Raw genomic sequence first — 20,076 nt, forward strand, 5'->3', positions numbered from 1 at the left:
AACGCTTCTGTTTAGTTTTTATGGGAAGATATTCCCGTTTCCAACGAAGGCCTGAAAGGGCTCCAAATATCCACTTGCAGATTCTGCAAAAACACAGTTGCAAAACTGCTCTATCAAAAGGAAGGCTTATCTCTCTGAGTTGAATGCACACATCATAAAGAGCTTTCTGAGAATGCTTCTGCCTTATTTATATATGAAGATATTTCTTTTTCTACCATAGGCCTCAAATCGCTCCAAATGAACACTTGCAGATTCTACAAAAAGAGTGTTTCATAACCGCTCTAGCAAAGGAAAGGTTCACCTCTGTGAGTTGAACACACACATCACAAAGCAGTTTGTGAGAATGCTTCTGTCCAGTTTTTATGGGAAGATATTCCCGCTTCTAACAAAGGCCTGAAAGAGTTCCAAATATCCACTTGCAGATGCTGCAAAAAGACTCTTTCCAAACTGCTCCATGAAAAGGAAAGTTCAACTCTGTGAGTTGAATGCACACATCATAAAGGAGTTTCAAAGAATGCTTCTGTCTAGGTATTATGTGACGATATTTCCTTTTCCACCATAGGCCTCAAAGCGCTCCAAATGAACACATGTAGATTCTACAAAAAGAGTGTTTCAAAGCTGCTCTTTCAAAAGAAGTGTTCAACTCTGTGAGTTGGATTCATACTTCACAAAGCAGTTTCACAGAACGTTTCTGTTTCGTTTTTATGGGAAGATATTCCCGTTTGCAACGAAGGCCTGAAAGGGCTCTAAGTATCCACTTGGAGATTCTGACAAAACACACTTTCAAAACTGCTCTATCAAAAGAGAGGCTTATCTCTCCGAGTTGAATGCACACATCATAAAGAGGTTTCTGAGAATGCTTCTGCCTGGTTTATATGTGAAGATATTTCCTTTTCCACCATAGGCCTCAAAGCGCTCCAAACGAACACTTGCAGATTCTACAAAAAGAGTGCTTCAAAACTGCTCTTTCAAAGGAAGTGTTCAACTCTGTGAGTTGGATTCATACTACACAAAGCAGTTTCACAGAACTCTTCTGTTTAGTTTTTATGGGAAGATATTCCCGTTTCCAACGAAGGCCTCAAAGGGCTCCAAATATCCACTTGCAGATTCTGCAAAAACACAGGTTCAAAACTGCTCTATCAAAAGGAAGGCTTATCTCTCTGAGTTGAATGCACACATCATAAAGGGGTTTCTGAGAATGCTTCTGCCTTGTTTATATATGAAGATATTTCTTTTTCCACCATAGGCCTCAAAGCGCTCCAAATGAACACTTGCAGATTCTACAAAAAGAGTGTTTCATAACTGCTCTAGCAAAGGAAAGGTTCACCTCTGTGAGTTGAACACACACATCACAAAGCAGTTTGTGAGAATGCTTCGGTTTAGTTTTTATGGGAAGATATTCCCGCTTCTAACAAAGGCCTGAAAGAGCTCCAAATATCCACTTGCAGATGCTGCAAAAAGACTTTTTCCAAACTGCTCCATGAAAAAGAAGGTTCAACTCTGTGAGTTGAATGCACACATCATAAAGAAATTTCAAAGAATGCTTCTGTCTAGGTTTTATGTGAAGATATTTCTTTTTCCACCATAGGCCTCAAAGCGCTCCAAATGAACACTTGCAGATTCTACAAAAAGAGTGTTTCATAACTGCTCTAGCAAAGGAAAGGTTCACCTCTGTGAGTTGAACACACACATCACAAAGCAGTTTGTGAGAATCCTTCTGTCCAGTTTTAATGGGAAGATATTCCCGCTTCTAACAAAGGCCTGAAAGAGCTCCAAATATCCACTTGCAGATGCTGCAAAAAGACTCTTTCGAAACTGCTCCATGAAAAGGAAAGTTCAACTCTGTGAGTTGAATGCACACATCATAAAGAAGTTTCAAAGAATGCTTCTGTCTAGGTATTATGTGACGATATTTCCTTTTCCACCATAGGCCTCAAAGCGCTCCAAATGAACACATGTAGATTCTACAAAAAGAGTGTTTCAAAGCTGCTCTTTCAAAAGAAGTGTTCAACTCTGTGAGTTGGATTCATACTTCACAAAGCAGTTTCACAGAACGTTTCTGTTTCGTTTTTATGGGAAGATATTCCCGTTTGCAACGAAGGCCTGAAAGGGCTCTAAGTATCCACTTGCAGATGCTGCCAAAACACACTTTCAAAACTGCTCTATCAAAAGGAAGGCTTATCTCTCCGAGTTGAATGCACACATCATAAAGAGGTTTCTGAGAATGCTTCTGCCTGGTTTATATGTGAAGATATTTCCTTTTCCACCATAGGCCTCAAAGCGCTCCAAACGAACACTTGCAGATTCTACAAAAAGAGTGCTTCAAAACTGCTCTTTCAAAGGAAGTGTTCAACTCTGTGAGTTGGATTCATACTACACAAAGCAGTTTCACAGAACTCTTCTGTTTAGTTTTTATGGGAAGATATTCCCGTTTCCAACGAAGGCCTGAAAGGGCTCCAAATATCCACTTGCAGATTCTGCAAAAACACAGGTTCAAAACTGCTCTATCAAAAGGAAGGCTTATCTCTCTGAGTTGAATGCACACATCATAAAGGGGTTTCTGAGAATGCTTCTGCCTTGTTTATATATGAAGATATTTCTTTTTCCACCATAGGCCTCAAAGCGCTCCAAATGAACACTTGCAGATTCTACAAAAAGAGTGTTTCATAACTGCTCTAGCAAAGGAAAGGTTCACCTCTGTGAGTTGAACACACACATCACAAAGCAGTTTTTGAGAATGCTTCGGTTTAGTTTTTATGGGAAGATATTCCCGCTTCTAACAAAGGCCTGAAAGAGCTCCAAATATCCACTTGCAGATGCTGCAAAAAGACTCTTTCCAAACTGCTCCATGAAAAAGAAGGTTCAACTCTGTGAGTTGAATGCACACATTATAAAGAAGTTTCAAAGAATGCTTCTGTCTAGGTTTTATGTGAAGATATTTCTTTTTCCACCATAGGCCTCAAAGCGCTCCAAATGAACACTTGCAGATTCTACAAAAAGAGTGTTTCATAACTGCTCTAGCAAAGGAAAGGTTCACCTCTGTGAGTTGAACACACACATCACAAAGCAGTTTGTGAGAATCCTTCTGTCCAGTTTTAATGGGAAGATATTCCCGCTTCTAACAAAGGCCTGAAAGAGCTCCAAATATCCACTTGCAGATGCTGCAAAAAGACTCTTTCCAAACTGCTCCATGAAAAGGAAAGTTCAACTCTGTGAGTTGAATGCACACATCATAAAGAAGTTTCAAAGAATGCTTCTGTCTAGGTATTATGTGACGATATTTCCTTTTCCACCATAGGCCTCAAAGCGCTCCAAATGAACACATGTAGATTCTACAAAAAGAGTGTTTCAAAGCTGCTCTTTCAAAAGAAGTGTTCAACTCTGTGAGTTGGATTCATACTTCACAAAGCAGTTTCACAGAACGTTTCTGTTTCGTTTTTATGGGAAGATATTCCCGTTTGCAACGAAGGCCTGAAAGGGCTCTAAGTATCCACTTGCAGATGCTGCCAAAACACACTTTCAAAACTGCTCTATCAAAAGGAAGGCTTATCTCTCCGAGTTGAATGCACACATCATAAAGAGGTTTCTGAGAATGCTTCTGCCTGGTTTATATGTGAAGATATTTCCTTTTCCACCATAGGCCTCAAAGCGCTCCAAACGAACACTTGCAGATTCTACAAAAAGAGTGCTTCAAAACTGCTCTTTCAAAGGAAGTGTTCAACTCTGTGAGTTGGATTCATACTACACAAAGCAGTTTCACAGAACTCTTCTGTTTAGTTTTTATGGGAAGATATTCCCGTTTCCAACGAAGGCCTGAAAGGGCTCCAAATATCCACTTGCAGATTCTGCAAAAACACAGGTTCAAAACTGCTCTATCAAAAGGAAGGCTTATCTCTCTGAGTTGAATGCACACATCATAAAGGGGTTTCTGAGAATGCTTCTGCCTTGTTTATATATGAAGATATTTCTTTTTCCACCATAGGCCTCAAAGCGCTCCAAATGAACACTTGCAGATTCTACAAAAAGAGTGTTTCATAACTGCTCTAGCAAAGGAAAGGTTCACCTCTGTGAGTTGAACACACACATCACAAAGCAGTTTTTGAGAATGCTTCGGTTTAGTTTTTATGGGAAGATATTCCCGCTTCTAACAAAGGCCTGAAAGAGCTCCAAATATCCACTTGCAGATGCTGCAAAAAGACTTTTTCCAAACTGCTCCATGAAAAAGAAGGTTCAACTCTGTGAGTTGAATGCACACATCATAAAGAAGTTTCAAAGAATGCTTCTGTCTAGGTTTTATGTGAAGATATTTCTTTTTCCACCATAGGCCTCAAAGCGCTCCAAATGAACACTTGCAGATTCTACAAAAAGAGTGTTTCATAACTGCTCTAGCAAAGGAAAGGTTCACCTCTGTGAGTTGAACACACACATCACAAAGCAGTTTGTGAGAATCCTTCTGTCCAGTTTTAATGGGAAGATATTCCCGCTTCTAACAAAGGCCTGAAAGAGCTCCAAATATCCACTTGCAGATGCTGCAAAAAGACTCTTTCCAAACTGCTCCATGAAAAGGAAAGTTCAACTCTGTGAGTTGAATGCACACATCATAAAGAAGTTTCAAAAAATGCTTCTGTCTAGGTATTATGTGACGATATTTCCTTTTCCACCATAGGCCTCAAAGCGCTCCAAATGAACACATGTAGATTCTACAAAAAGAGTGTTTCAAAGCTGCTCTTTCAAAAGAAGTGTTCAACTCTGTGAGTTGGATTCATACTTCACAAAGCAGTTTCACAGAACGTTTCTGTTTCGTTTTTATGGGAAGATATTCCCGTTTGCAACGAAGGCCTGAAAGGGCTCTAAGTATCCACTTGCAGATGCTGCCAAAACACACTTTCAAAACTGCTCTATCAAAAGGAAGGCTTATCTCTCCGAGTTGAATGCACACATCATAAAGAGGTTTCTGAGAATGCTTCTGCCTGGTTTATATGTGAAGATATTTCCTTTTCCACCATAGGCCTCAAAGCGCTCGAAACGAACACTTGCAGATTCTACAAAAAGGGTGTTTCAAAACTGCTCTTTCAAAGGAAGTGTTCAACTCTGTGAGTTGGATTCATACTACACAAAGCAGTTTCACAGAACTCTTCTGTTTAGTTTTTATGGGAAGATATTCCCGTTTCCAACGAAGGCCTGAAAGGGCTCCAAATATCCACTTGCAGATTCTGCAAAAACACAGGTTCAAAACTGCTCTATCAAAAGGAAGGCTTATCTCTCTGAGTTGAATGCACACATCATAAAGGGGTTTCTGAGAATGCTTCTGCCTTGTTTATATATGAAGATATTTCTTTTTCCACCATAGGCCTCAAAGCGCTCCAAATGAACACTTGCAGATTCTACAAAAAGAGTGTTTCATAACTGCTCTAGCAAAGGAAAGGTTCACCTCTGTGAGTTGAACACACACATCACAAAGCAGTTTGTGAGAATGCTTCGGTTTAGTTTTTATGGGAAGATATTCCCGCTTCTAACAAAGGCCTGAAAGAGCTCCAAATATCCACTTGCAGATGCTGCAAAAAGACTCTTTCCAAACTGCTCCATGAAAAGGAATGTTCAACTCTGTGAGTTGAATGCACACATCATAAAGAAGTTTCAAAGAATGCTTCTGTCTAGGTTTTATCTGAAGATATTTCCTTTTCCACCATAGGCCTCAAAGCGCTCCTTATGAACACTTGCAGATTCTACAAAAAGAGTGTTTCAAAGCTGCTCTTTCAAAAGAAGTGTTCAACTCTGTGAGTTGGATTCATACTTCACAAAGGAGTTTCACAGAACGCTTCTGTTTAGTTTTTATGGGAAGATATTCCCGTTTCCAACGAAGGCCTGAAAGGGCTCCAAATATCCACTTGCAGATTCTGCAAAAACACAGTTGCAAAACTGCTCTATCAAAAGGAAGGCTTATCTCTCCGAGTTGAATGCACACATCAAAAAGAGGTTTCTGAGAATGCTTCTGCCTGGTTTATATGGGAAGATATTTCCTTTTCCACCATAGGCCTCAAAGCGCTCCAAACGAACACTTGCAGATTCTACAAAAAGAGTGTTTCAAAGCTGCTCTTTCAAAAGAAGTGTTCAACTCTGTGAGTTGGATTCATACTTCACAAAGGAGTTTCACAGAACGCTTCTGTTGAGTTTTTATGGGAAGATATTCCCGTTTCCAACGAAGGCCTGAAAGGGCTCCAAATATCCACTTGCAGATTCTGCAAAAACACAGTTGCAAAACTGCTCTATCAAAAGGAAGGCTTATCTCTCTGAGTTGAATGCACACATCATAAAGAGCTTTCTGAGAATGCTTCTGCCTTGTTTATATATGAAGATATTTCTTTTTCCACCATAGGCCTCAAATCGCTCCAAATGAACACTTGCAGATTCTACAAAAAGAGTGTTTCATAACTGCTCTAGCAAAGGAAAGGTTCACCTCTGTGAGTTGAACACACACATCACAAAGCAGTTTGTGAGAATGCTTCTGTCCAGTTTTTATGGGAAGATATTCCCGCTTCTAACAAAGGCCTGAAAGAGCTCCAAATATCCACTTGCAGATGCTGCAAAAAGACTCTTTCCAAACTGCTCCATGAAAAGGAATGTTCAACTCTGTGAGTTGAATGCACACATCATAAAGAAGTTTCAAAGAATGCTTCTGTCTAGGTATTATGTGACGATATTTCCTTTTCCACCATAGGCCTCAAAGCGCTCCAAATGAACACATGTAGATTCTACAAAAAGAGTGTTTCAAAGCTGCTCTTTCAAAAGAAGTGTTCAACTCTGTGAGTTGGATTCATACTTCACAAAGCAGTTTCACAGAACGTTTCTGTTTCGTTTTTATGGGAAGATATTCCCGTTTGCAACGAAGGCCTGAAAGGGCTCTAAGTAACCGCTTGCAGATTCTGCCAAAACACAGTTTCAAACCTGCTCTATCAAAAGGAAGGCTTATCTCTCCGAGTTGAATGCACACATCATAAAGAGGTTTCTGAGAATGCTTCTGCCTGGTTTATATGTGAAGATATTTCCTTTTCCACCATAGGCCTCAAAGCGCTCCAAACGAACACTTGCAGATTCTACAAAAAGAGTGTTTCAAAACTGCTCTTTCAAAGGAAGTGTTCAACTCTGTGATTTGGATTCATACTACACAAAGCAGTTTCACAGAACTCTTCTGTTTAGTTTTTATGGGAAGATATTCCCGTTTCCAACGAAGGCCTGAAAGGGCTCCAAATATCCACTTGCAGATTCTGCAAAAACACAGGTTCAAAACTGCTCTATCAAAAGGAAGGCTTATCTCTCTGAGTTGAATGCACACATCATAAAGGGGTTTCTGAGAATGCTTCTGCCTTGTTTATATATGAAGATATTTCTTTTTCCACCATAGGCCTCAAAGCGCTCCAAATGAACACTTGCAGATTCTACAAAAAGAGTGTTTCATAACTGCTCTAGCAAAGGAAAGGTTCACCTCTGTGAGTTGAACACACACATCACAAAGCAGTTTGTGAGAATGCTTCGGTTTAGTTTTTATGGGAAGATATTCCCGCTTCTAACAAAGGCCTGAAAGAGCTCCAAATATCCACTTGCAGATGCTGCAAAAAGACTCTTTCCAAACTGCTCCATGAAAAAGAAGGTTCAACTCTGTGAGTTGAATGCACACATCATAAAGAAGTTTCAAAGAATGCTTCTGTCTAGGTTTTATGTGAAGATATTTCTTTTTCCACCATAGGCCTCAAAGCGCTCCAAATGAACACTTGCAGATTCTACAAAAAGAGTGTTTCATAACTGCTCTAGCAAAGGAAAGGTTCACCTCTGTGAGTTGAACACACACATCACAAAGCAGTTTGTGAGAATGCTTCTGTCCAGTTTTAATGGGAAGATATTCCCGCTTCTAACAAAGGCCTGAAAGAGCTCCAAATATCCACCTGCAGATGCTGCAAAAAGACTCTTTCCAAACTGCTCCATGAAAAGGAATGTTCAACTCTGTGAGTTGAATGCACACATCATAAAGAAGTTTCAAAGAATGCTTCTGTCTAGGTTTTATGTGAAGATATTTCCTTTTCCACCATAGGCCTCAAAGCGCTCCAAATGAACACTTGCAGATTCTACAAAAAGAGTGTTTCAAAGCTGCTCTTTCAAAAGAAGTGTTCAACTCTGTGAGTTGGATTCATACTTCACAAAGCAGTTTCACAGAACGTTTCTGTTTCGTTTTTATGGGAAGATATTCCCGTTTCCAACGAAGGCCTGAAAGGGCTCCAAGTATCCACTTGCAGATTCTGCAAAAACACAGTTGCAAAACTGCTCTATCAAAAGGAAGGCTTATCTCTCTGAGTTGAATGCACACATCATAAAGAGCTTTCTGAGAATGCTTCTGCCTTATTTATATATGAAGATATTTCTTTTTCCACCATAGGCCTCAAATCGCTCCAAATGAACACTTGCAGATTCTACAAAAAGAGTGTTTCATAACTGCTCTAGCAAAGGAAAGGTTTACCTCTGTGAGTTGAACACACACATCACAAAGCAGTTTGTGAGAATGCTTCTGTCCAGTTTTTATGGGAAGATATTCCCGCTTCTAACAAAGGCCTGAAAGAGTTCCAAATATCCACTTGCAGATGCTGCAAAAAGACTCTTTCCAAACTGCTCCATGAAAAGGAAAGTTCAACTCTGTGAGTTGAATGCACACATCATAAAGAAGTTTCAAAGAATGCTTCTGTCTAGGTATTATGTGACGATATTTCCTTTTCCACCATAGGCCTCAAAGCGCTCCAAATGAACACATGTAGATTCTACAAAAAGAGTGTTTCAAAGCTGCTCTTTCAAAAGAATTGTTCAACTCTGTGAGTTGGATTCATACTTCACAAAGCAGTTTCACAGAACGTTTCTGTTTCGTTTTTATGGGAAGATATTCCCGTTTGCAACGAAGGCCTGAAAGGGCTCTAAGTAACCACTTGCAGATTCTGCAAAAACACAGTTTCAAAACTGCTCTATCAAAAGGAAGGCTTATCTTTCCGAGTTGAATGCACACATCATAAAGAGGTTTCTGAGAATGCTTCTGCCTGGTTTATATGTGAAGATATTTCCTTTTCCACCATAGGCCTCAAAGCGCTCCAAACGAACACTTGCAGATTCTACAAAAAGAGTGTTTGAAAACTGCTCTTTCAAAGGAAGTGTTCAACTCTGTGAGTTGGATTCATACTACACAAAGCAGTTTCACAGAACTCTTCTGTTTAGTTTTTATGGGAAGATATTCCCGTTTCCAACGAAGGCCTGAAAGGGCTCCAAATATCCACTTGCAGATTCTGCAAAAATACAGTTTCAAAACTGCTCTATCAAAAGGAAGGCTTATCTCTCTGAGTTGAATGCACTCATCATAAAGAGCTTTCTGAGAATGCTTCTGCCTTGTTTATATATGAAGATATTTCTTTTTCCACCATAGGCCTCAAATCGCTCCAAGTGAACACTTGCAGATTCTACAAAAAGAGTGTTTCATAACTGCTCTAGCAAAGGAAAGGTTCACCTCTGTGAGTTGAACACACACATCTCAAAGCAGTTTGTGAGAATGCTTCTGTCCAGTTTTTATGGGAAGATATTCCCGCTTCTAGCAAAGGCCTGAAAGAGCTCCAAATATCCACTTGCAGATGCTGCAAAAAGACTTTCCAAACTGCTCCATGAAAAAGAAGGTTCACCTGTGTGAGTTGAATGCACACATCATAAAGAAGTTTCAAAGAATGCTTCTGTCTAGGTTTTATGTGAAGATATTTCTTTTTCCACCATAGGCCTCAAAGCGCTCCAAATGAACACTTGCAGATTCTACAAAAAGAGTGTTTCATAACTGCTCTAGCAAAGGAAAGGTTCACCTCTGTGAGTTGAACACACACATCACAAAGCAGTTTGTGAGAATCCTTCTGTCCAGTTTTTATGGGAAGATATTCCCGCTTCTAACAAAGGCCTGAAAGAGCTCCAAATATCCACTTGCAGATGCTGCAAAAAGACTCTTTCGAAACTGCTCCATGAAAAGGAAAGTTCAACTCTGTGAGTTGAATGCACACATCATAAAGAAGTTTCAAAGAATGCTTCTGTCTAGGTATTATGTGACGATATTTCCTTTTCCACCATAGGCCTCAAAGCGCTCCAAATGAACACATGTAGATTCTACAAAAAGAGTGTTTCAAAGCTGCTCTTTCAAAAGAAGTGTTCAACTCTGTGAGTTGGATTCATACTTCACAAAGCAGTTTCACAGAACGTTTCTGTTTCGTTTTTATGGGAAGATATTCCCGTTTGCAACGAAGGCCTGAAAGGGCTCTAAGTATCCACTTGCAGATGCTGCCAAAACACACTTTCAAAACTGCTCTATCAAAAGGAAGGCTTATCTCTCCGAGTTGAATGCACACATCATAAAGAGGTTTCTGAGAATGCTTCTGCCTGGTTTATATGTGAAGATATTTCCTTTTCCACCATAGGCCTCAAAGCGCTCCAAACGAACACTTGCAGATTCTACAAAAAGAGTGCTTCAAAACTGCTCTTTCAAAGGAAGTGTTCAACTCTGTGAGTTGGATTCATACTACACAAAGCAGTTTCACAGAACTCTTCTGTTTAGTTTTTATGGGAAGATATTCCCGTTTCCAACGAAGGCCTGAAAGGGCTCCAAATATCCACTTGCAGATTCTGCAAAAACACAGGTTCAAAACTGCTCTATCAAAAGGAAGGCTTATCTCTCTGAGTTGAATGCACACATCATAAAGGGGTTTCTGAGAATGCTTCTGCCTTGTTTATATATGAAGATATTTCTTTTTCCACCATAGGCCTCAAAGCGCTCCAAATGAACACTTGCAGATTCTACAAAAAGAGTGTTTCATAACTGCTCTACCAAAGGAAAGGTTCACCTCTGTGAGTTGAACACACACATCACAAAGCAGTTTTTGAGAATGCTTCGGTTTAGTTTTTATGGGAAGATATTCCCGCTTCTAACAAAGGCCTGAAAGAGCTCCAAATATCCACTTGCAGATGCTGCAAAAAGACTCTTTCCAAACTGCTCCATGAAAAAGAAGGTTCAACTCTGTGAGTTGAATGCACACATTATAAAGAAGTTTCAAAGAATGCTTCTGTCTAGGTTTTATGTGAAGATATTTCTTTTTCCACCATAGGCCTCAAAGCGCTCCAAATGAACACTTGCAGATTCTACAAAAAGAGTGTTTCATAACTGCTCTAGCAAAGGAAAGGTTCACCTCTGTGAGTTGAACACACACATCACAAAGCAGTTTGTGAGAATCCTTCTGTCCAGTTTTAATGGGAAGATATTCCCGCTTCTAACAAAGGCCTGAAAGAGCTCCAAATATCCACTTGCAGATGCTGCAAAAAGACTCTTTCCAAACTGCTCCATGAAAAGGAAAGTTCAACTCTGTGAGTTGAATGCACACATCATAAAGAAGTTTCAAAGAATGCTTCTGTCTAGGTATTATGTGACGATATTTCCTTTTCCACCATAGGCCTCAAAGCGCTCCAAATGAACACATGTAGATTCTACAAAAAGAGTGTTTCAAAGCTGCTCTTTCAAAAGAAGTGTTCAACTCTGTGAGTTGGATTCATACTTCACAAAGCAGTTTCACAGAACGTTTCTGTTTCGTTTTTATGGGAAGATATTCCCGTTTGCAACGAAGGCCTGAAAGGGCTCTAAGTATCCACTTGCAGATGCTGCCAAAACACACTTTCAAAACTGCTCTATCAAAAGGAAGGCTTATCTCTCCGAGTTGAATGCACACATCATAAAGAGGTTTCTGAGAATGCTTCTGCCTGGTTTATATGTGAAGATATTTCCTTTTCCACCATAGGCCTCAAAGCGCTCCAAACGAACACTTGCAGATTCTACAAAAAGAGTGCTTCAAAACTGCTCTTTCAAAGGAAGTGTTCAACTCTGTGAGTTGGATTCATACTACACAAAGCAGTTTCACAGAACTCTTCTGTTTAGTTTTTATGGGAAGATATTCCCGTTTCCAACGAAGGCCTGAAAGGGCTCCAAATATCCACTTGCAGATTCTGCAAAAACACAGGTTCAAAACTGCTCTATCAAAAGGAAGGCTTATCTCTCTGAGTTGAATGCACACATCATAAAGGGGTTTCTGAGAATGCTTCTGCCTTGTTTATATATGAAGATATTTCTTTTTCCACCATAGGCCTCAAAGCGCTCCAAATGAACACTTGCAGATTCTACAAAAAGAGTGTTTCATAACTGCTCTAGCAAAGGAAAGGTTCACCTCTGTGAGTTGAACACACACATCACAAAGCAGTTTTTGAGAATGCTTCGGTTTAGTTTTTATGGGAAGATATTCCCGCTTCTAACAAAGGCCTGAAAGAGCTCCAAATATCCACTTGCAGATGCTGCAAAAAGACTTTTTCCAAACTGCTCCATGAAAAAGAAGGTTCAACTCTGTGAGTTGAATGCACACATCATAAAGAAGTTTCAAAGAATGCTTCTGTCTAGGTTTTATGTGAAGATATTTCTTTTTCCACCATAGGCCTCAAAGCGCTCCAAATGAACACTTGCAGATTCTACAAAAAGAGTGTTTCATAACTGCTCTAGCAAAGGAAAGGTTCACCTCTGTGAGTTGAACACACACATCACAAAGCAGTTTGTGAGAATCCTTCTGTCCAGTTTTAATGGGAAGATATTCCCGCTTCTAACAAAGGCCTGAAAGAGCTCCAAATATCCACTTGCAGATGCTGCAAAAAGACTCTTTCCAAACTGCTCCATGAAAAGGAAAGTTCAACTCTGTGAGTTGAATGCACACATCATAAAGAAGTTTCAAAAAATGCTTCTGTCTAGGTATTATGTGACGATATTTCCTTTTCCACCATAGGCCTCAAAGCGCTCCAAATGAACACATGTAGATTCTACAAAAAGAGTGTTTCAAAGCTGCTCTTTCAAAAGAAGTGTTCAACTCTGTGAGTTGGATTCATACTTCACAAAGCAGTTTCACAGAACGTTTCTGTTTCGTTTTTATGGGAAGATATTCCCGTTTGCAACGAAGGCCTGAAAGGGCTCTAAGTATCCACTTGCAGATGCTGCCAAAACACACTTTCAAAACTGCTCTATCAAAAGGAAGGCTTATCTCTCCGAGTTGAATGCACACATCATAAAGAGGTTTCTGAGAATGCTTCTGCCTGGTTTATATGTGAAGATATTTCCTTTTCCACCATAGGCCTCAAAGCGCTCGAAACGAACACTTGCAGATTCTACAAAAAGGGTGTTTCAAAACTGCTCTTTCAAAGGAAGTGTTCAACTCTGTGAGTTGGATTCATACTACACAAAGCAGTTTCACAGAACTCTTCTGTTTAGTTTTTATGGGAAGATATTCCCGTTTCCAACGAAGGCCTGAAAGGGCTCCAAATATCCACTTGCAGATTCTGCAAAAACACAGGTTCAAAACTGCTCTATCAAAAGGAAGGCTTATCTCTCTGAGTTGAATGCACACATCATAAAGGGGTTTCTGAGAATGCTTCTGCCTTGTTTATATATGAAGATATTTCTTTTTCCACCATAGGCCTCAAAGCGCTCCAAATGAACACTTGCAGATTCTACAAAAAGAGTGTTTCATAACTGCTCTAGCAAAGGAAAGGTTCACCTCTGTGAGTTGAACACACACATCACAAAGCAGTTTGTGAGAATGCTTCGGTTTAGTTTTTATGGGAAGATATTCCCGCTTCTAACAAAGGCCTGAAAGAGCTCCAAATATCCACTTGCAGACGCTGCAAAAAGACTCTTTCCAAACTGCTCCATGAAAAAGAAGGTTCAACTCTGTGAGTTGAATGCACACATCATAAAGAAGTTTCAAAGAATGCTTCTGTCTAGGTTTTATGTGAAGATATTTCTTTTTCCACCATAGGCCTCAAAGCGCTCCAAATGAACACTTGCAGATTCTACAAAAAGAGTGTTTCATAACTGCTCTAGCAAAGGAAAGGTTCACCTCTGTGAGTTGAACACACACATCACAAAGCAGTTTGTGAGAATGCTTCTGTCCAGTTTTTATGGGAAGATATTCCCGCTTCTAACAAAGGCCTGAAAGAGCTCCAAATATCCACTTGCAGATGCTGCAAAAAGACTCTTTCCAAACTGCTCCATGAAAAGGAAAGTTCAACTCTGTGAGTTGAATGCACACATCATAAAGAAGTTTCAAAGAATGCTTCTGTCTAGGTATTATGTGACGATATTTCCTTTTCCACCATAGGCCTCAAAGCGCTCCAAATGAACACATGTAGATTCTACAAAAAGAGTGTTTCAAAGCTGCTCTTTCAAAAGAAGTGTTCAACTCTGTGAGTTGGATTCATACTTCACAAAGCAGTTTCACAGAACGTTTCTGTTTCGTTTTTATGGGAAGATATTCCCGTTTGCAACGAAGGCCTGAAAGGGCTCTAAGTATCCACTTGCAGATTCTGCCAAAACACACTTTCAAAACTGCTCTATCAAAAGGAAGGCTTATCTCTCCGAGTTGAATGCACACATCATAAAGAGGTTTCTGAGAATGCTTCTGCCTGGTTTATATGTGAAGATATTTCCTTTTCCACCATAGGCCTCAAAGCGCTCCAAACGAACACTTGCAGATTCTACAAAAAGAGTGTTTGAAAACTGCTCTTTCAAAGGAAGTGTTCAACTCTGTGAGTTGGATTCATACTACACAAAGCAGTTTCACAGAACTCTTCTGTTTAGTTTTTATGGGAAGATATTCCCGTTTCCAACGAAGGCCTGAAAGGGCTCCAAATATCCACTTGCAGATTCTGCAAAAACACAGGTTCAAAACTGCTCTATCAAAAGGAAGGCTTATCTCTCTGAGTTGAATGCACACATCATAAAGGGGTTTCTGAGAATGCTTCTGCCTTGTTTATATATGAAGATATTTCTTTTTCCACCATAGGCCTCAAAGCGCTCCAAATGAACACTTGCAGATTCTACAAAAAGAGTGTTTCATAACTGCTCTAGCAAAGGAAAGGTTCACCTCTGTGAGTTGAACACACACATCACAAAGCAGTTTGTGAGAATGCTTCGGTTTAGTTTTTATGGGAAGATATTCCCGCTTCTAACAAAGGCCTGAAAGAGCTCCAAATATCCACTTGCAGATGCTGCAAAAAGACTTTTTCCAAACTGCTCCATGAAAAAGAAGGTTCAACTCTGTGAGTTGAATGCACACATCATAAAGAAGTTTCAAAGAATGCTTCTGTCTAGGTTTTATGTGAAGATATTTCTTTTTCCACCATAGGCCTCAAAGCGCTCCAAATGAACACTTGCAGATTCTACAAAAAGAGTGTTTCATAACTGCTCTAGCAAAGGAAAGGTTCACCTCTGTGAGTTGAACACACACATCACAAAGCAGTTTGTGAGAATCCTTCTGTCCAGTTTTAATGGGAAGATATTCCCGCTTCTAACAAAGGCCTGAAAGAGCTCCAAATATCCACTTGCAGATGCTGCAAAAAGACTCTTTCCAAACTGCTCCATGAAAAGGAAAGTTCAACTCTGTGAGTTGAATGCACACATCATAAAGAAGTTTCAAAGAATGCTTCTGTCTAGGTATTATGTGACGATATTTCCTTTTCCACCATAGGCCTCAAAGGGCTCCAAATGAACACATGTAGATTCTACAAAAAGAGTGTTTCAAAGCTGCTCTTTCAAAAGAAGTGTTCAACTCTGTGAGTTGGATTCATACTTCACAAAGGAGTTTCACAGAACGCTTCTGTTTAGTTTTTATGGGAAGATATTCCCGTTTCCAACGAAGGCCTCAAAGGGCTCCAAATATACACTTGCAGATTCTGCAAAAACACAGTTGCAAAACTGCTCTATCAAAAGGAAGGCTTATCTCTCCGAGTTGAATGCACACATCATAAAGAGGTTTTTGAGAATGCTTCTGCCTGGATTATATGTGAAGATATTTCCCTTTCCACCGTAGGCCTCAAAGCGCTCCAAACGAACACTTGCAGATTCTACAAAAAGAGTGTTTCAAAACTGCTCTTTGAAAGGAAGTGTTCAACTCTGTGAGTTGGATTCATACTACACAAAGCAGTTTCACAGAACTCTTCTGTTTAGTTTTTAATGGAAGATATTCCCGTTTCCAACGAAGGCCTGAAAGGGCTCCAAATATCCACTTGCAGATTCTGCAAAAACACAGTTTCAAAACTGCTCTATCAAAAGGAAGGCTTATCTCTCTGAGTTGAATGCACACATCATAAAGAGCTTTCTGAGAATGCTTCTGCCTTGTTTATATATGAAGATATTTCTTTTTCCACCATAGGCCTCAAATCGCTGCAAATGAACACTTGCAGATTCTACAAAAAGAGTGTTTCATAACTGCTCTAGGAAAAGAAAGGTTCACCTCTGTGAGTTGAACACACACATCACAAAGCAGTTTGTGAGAATGCTTCTGTCCAGTTTTATGGGAAGATATTCCCGCTTCTAACAAAGGCCTGAAAGAGCTCCAAATATCCTATTGCAGATGCTGCAAAAAGACTCTTTCCAAACTGCTCCATGAAAAGGAAAGTTCAACTCTGTGAGTTGAATGCACACATCATAAAGAAGTTTCAAAGAATGCTTCTGTCTAGGTATTATGTGACGATATTTCCTTTTCCACCATAGGCCTCAAAGCGCTCCAAATGAACACATGTAGATTCTACAAAAAGAGTGTTTCAAAGCTGCTCTTTCAAAAGAAGTGTTCAACTCTGTGAGTTGGATTCATACTTCACAAAGCAGTTTCACAGAACGTTTCTGTTTCGTTTTTATCGGAAGATATTCCCGTTTGCAACGAAGGCCTGAAAGGGCTCCAAGTATCCACTTGCAGATTCTGCCAAAACACAGTTTCAAAACTGCTCTATCAAAAGGAAGGCTTATCTCTCCGAGTTGAATGCACACATCATAAAGAGGTTTCTGAGAATGCTTCTGCCTGGTTTATATGTGAAGATATTTCCTTTTCCACCATAGGCCTCAAAGCGCTACAAACGAACACTTGCAGATTCTACAAAAAGAGTGTTTCAAAGCTGCTCTTTCAAAAGAAGTGTTCAACTCTGTGAGTTGGATTCATACTTCACAAAGGAGTTTCACAGAACGCTTCTGTTTAGTTTTTATGGGAAGATATTCCCGTTTCCAACGAAGGCCTGAAAGGGCTCCAAATATCCACTTGCAGATTCTGCAAAAACACAGTTGCAAAACTGCTCTATCAAAAGGAAGGCTTATCTCTCTGAGTTGAATGCACACATCATAAAGAGCTTTCTGAGAATGCTTCTGCCTTATTTATATATGAAGATATTTCTTTTTCTACCATAGGCCTCAAATCGCTCCAAATGAACACTTGCAGATTCTACAAAAAGAGTGTTTCATAACCGCTCTAGCAAAGGAAAGGTTCACCTCTGTGAGTTGAACACACACATCACAAAGCAGTTTGTGAGAATGCTTCTGTCCAGTTTTTATGGGAAGATATTCCCGCTTCTAACAAAGGCCTGAAAGAGTTCCAAATATCCACTTGCAGATGCTGCAAAAAGACTCTTTCCAAACTGCTCCATGAAAAGGAAAGTTCAACTCTGTGAGTTGAATGCACACATCATAAAGGAGTTTCAAAGAATGCTTCTGTCTAGGTATTATGTGACGATATTTCCTTTTCCACCATAGGCCTCAAAGCGCTCCAAATGAACACATGTAGATTCTACAAAAAGAGTGTTTCAAAGCTGCTCTTTCAAAAGAAGTGTTCAACTCTGTGAGTTGGATTCATACTTCACAAAGCAGTTTCACAGAACGTTTCTGTTTCGTTTTTATGGGAAGATATTCCCGTTTGCAACGAAGGCCTGAAAGGGCTCTAAGTATCCACTTGGAGATTCTGACAAAACACACTTTCAAAACTGCTCTATCAAAAGAGAGGCTTATCTCTCCGAGTTGAATGCACACATCATAAAGAGGTTTCTGAGAATGCTTCTGCCTGGTTTATATGTGAAGATATTTCCTTTTCCACCATAGGCCTCAAAGCGCTCCAAACGAACACTTGCAGATTCTACAAAAAGAGTGCTTCAAAACTGCTCTTTCAAAGGAAGTGTTCAACTCTGTGAGTTGGATTCATACTACACAAAGCAGTTTCACAGAACTCTTCTGTTTAGTTTTTATGGGAAGATATTCCCGTTTCCAACGAAGGCCTGAAAGGGCTCCAAATATCCACTTGCAGATTCTGCAAAAACACAGGTTCAAAACTGCTCTATCAAAAGGAAGGCTTATCTCTCTGAGTTGAATGCACACATCATAAAGGGGTTTCTGAGAATGCTTCTGCCTTGTTTATATATGAAGATATTTCTTTTTCCACCATAGGCCTCAAAGCGCTCCAAATGAACACTTGCAGATTCTACAAAAAGAGTGTTTCATAACTGCTCTAGCAAAGGAAAGGTTCACCTCTGTGAGTTGAACACACACATCACAAAGCAGTTTGTGAGAATGCTTCGGTTTAGTTTTTATGGGAAGATATTCCCGCTTCTAACAAAGGCCTGAAAGAGCTCCAAATATCCACTTGCAGATGCTGCAAAAAGACTTTTTCCAAACTGCTCCATGAAAAAGAAGGTTCAACTCTGTGAGTTGAATGCACACATCATAAAGAAATTTCAAAGAATGCTTCTGTCTAGGTTTTATGTGAAGATATTTCTTTTTCCACCATAGGCCTCAAAGCGCTCCAAATGAACACTTGCAGATTCTACAAAAAGAGTGTTTCATAACTGCTCTAGCAAAGGAAAGGTTCACCTCTGTGAGTTGAACACACACATCACAAAGCAGTTTGTGAGAATCCTTCTGTCCAGTTTTAATGGGAAGATATTCCCGCTTCTAACAAAGGCCTGAAAGAGCTCCAAATATCCACTTGCAGATGCTGCAAAAAGACTCTTTCGAAACTGCTCCATGAAAAGGAAAGTTCAACTCTGTGAGTTGAATGCACACATCATAAAGAAGTTTCAAAGAATGCTTCTGTCTAGGTATTATGTGACGATATTTCCTTTTCCACCATAGGCCTCAAAGCGCTCCAAATGAACACATGTAGATTCTACAAAAAGAGTGTTTCAAAGCTGCTCTTTCAAAAGAAGTGTTCAACTCTGTGAGTTGGATTCATACTTCACAAAGCAGTTTCACAGAACGTTTCTGTTTCGTTTTTATGGGAAGATATTCCCGTTTGCAACGAAGGCCTGAAAGGGCTCTAAGTATCCACTTGCAGATGCTGCCAAAACACACTTTCAAAACTGCTCTATCAAAAGGAAGGCTTATCTCTCCGAGTTGAATGCACACATCATAAAGAGGTTTCTGAGAATGCTTCTGCCTGGTTTATATGTGAAGATATTTCCTTTTCCACCATAGGCCTCAAAGCGCTCCAAACGAACACTTGCAGATTCTACAAAAAGAGTGCTTCAAAACTGCTCTTTCAAAGGAAGTGTTCAACTCTGTGAGTTGGATTCATACTACACAAAGCAGTTTCACAGAACTCTTCTGTTTAGTTTTTATGGGAAGATATTCCCGTTTCCAACGAAGGCCTGAAAGGGCTCCAAATATCCACTTGCAGATTCTGCAAAAACACAGGTTCAAAACTGCTCTATCAAAAGGAAGGCTTATCTCTCTGAGTTGAATGCACACATCATAAAGGGGTTTCTGAGAATGCTTCTGCCTTGTTTATATATGAAGATATTTCTTTTTCCACCATAGGCCTCAAAGCGCTCCAAATGAACACTTGCAGATTCTACAAAAAGAGTGTTTCATAACTGCTCTAGCAAAGGAAAGGTTCACCTCTGTGAGTTGAACACACACATCACAAAGCAGTTTTTGAGAATGCTTCGGTTTAGTTTTTATGGGAAGATATTCCCGCTTCTAACAAAGGCCTGAAAGAGCTCCAAATATCCACTTGCAGATGCTGCAAAAAGACTCTTTCCAAACTGCTCCATGAAAAAGAAGGTTCAACTCTGTGAGTTGAATGCACACATTATAAAGAAGTTTCAAAGAATGCTTCTGTCTAGGTTTTATGTGAAGATATTTCTTTTTCCACCATAGGCCTCAAAGCGCTCCAAATGAAC

The sequence above is a fragment of the Pongo abelii genome, chromosome 3 (genome assembly GCF_028885655.2).
Source record: "Pongo abelii isolate AG06213 chromosome 3, NHGRI_mPonAbe1-v2.0_pri, whole genome shotgun sequence".
NCBI classification, from domain to species: Eukaryota; Metazoa; Chordata; class Mammalia; order Primates; family Hominidae; genus Pongo; species Pongo abelii.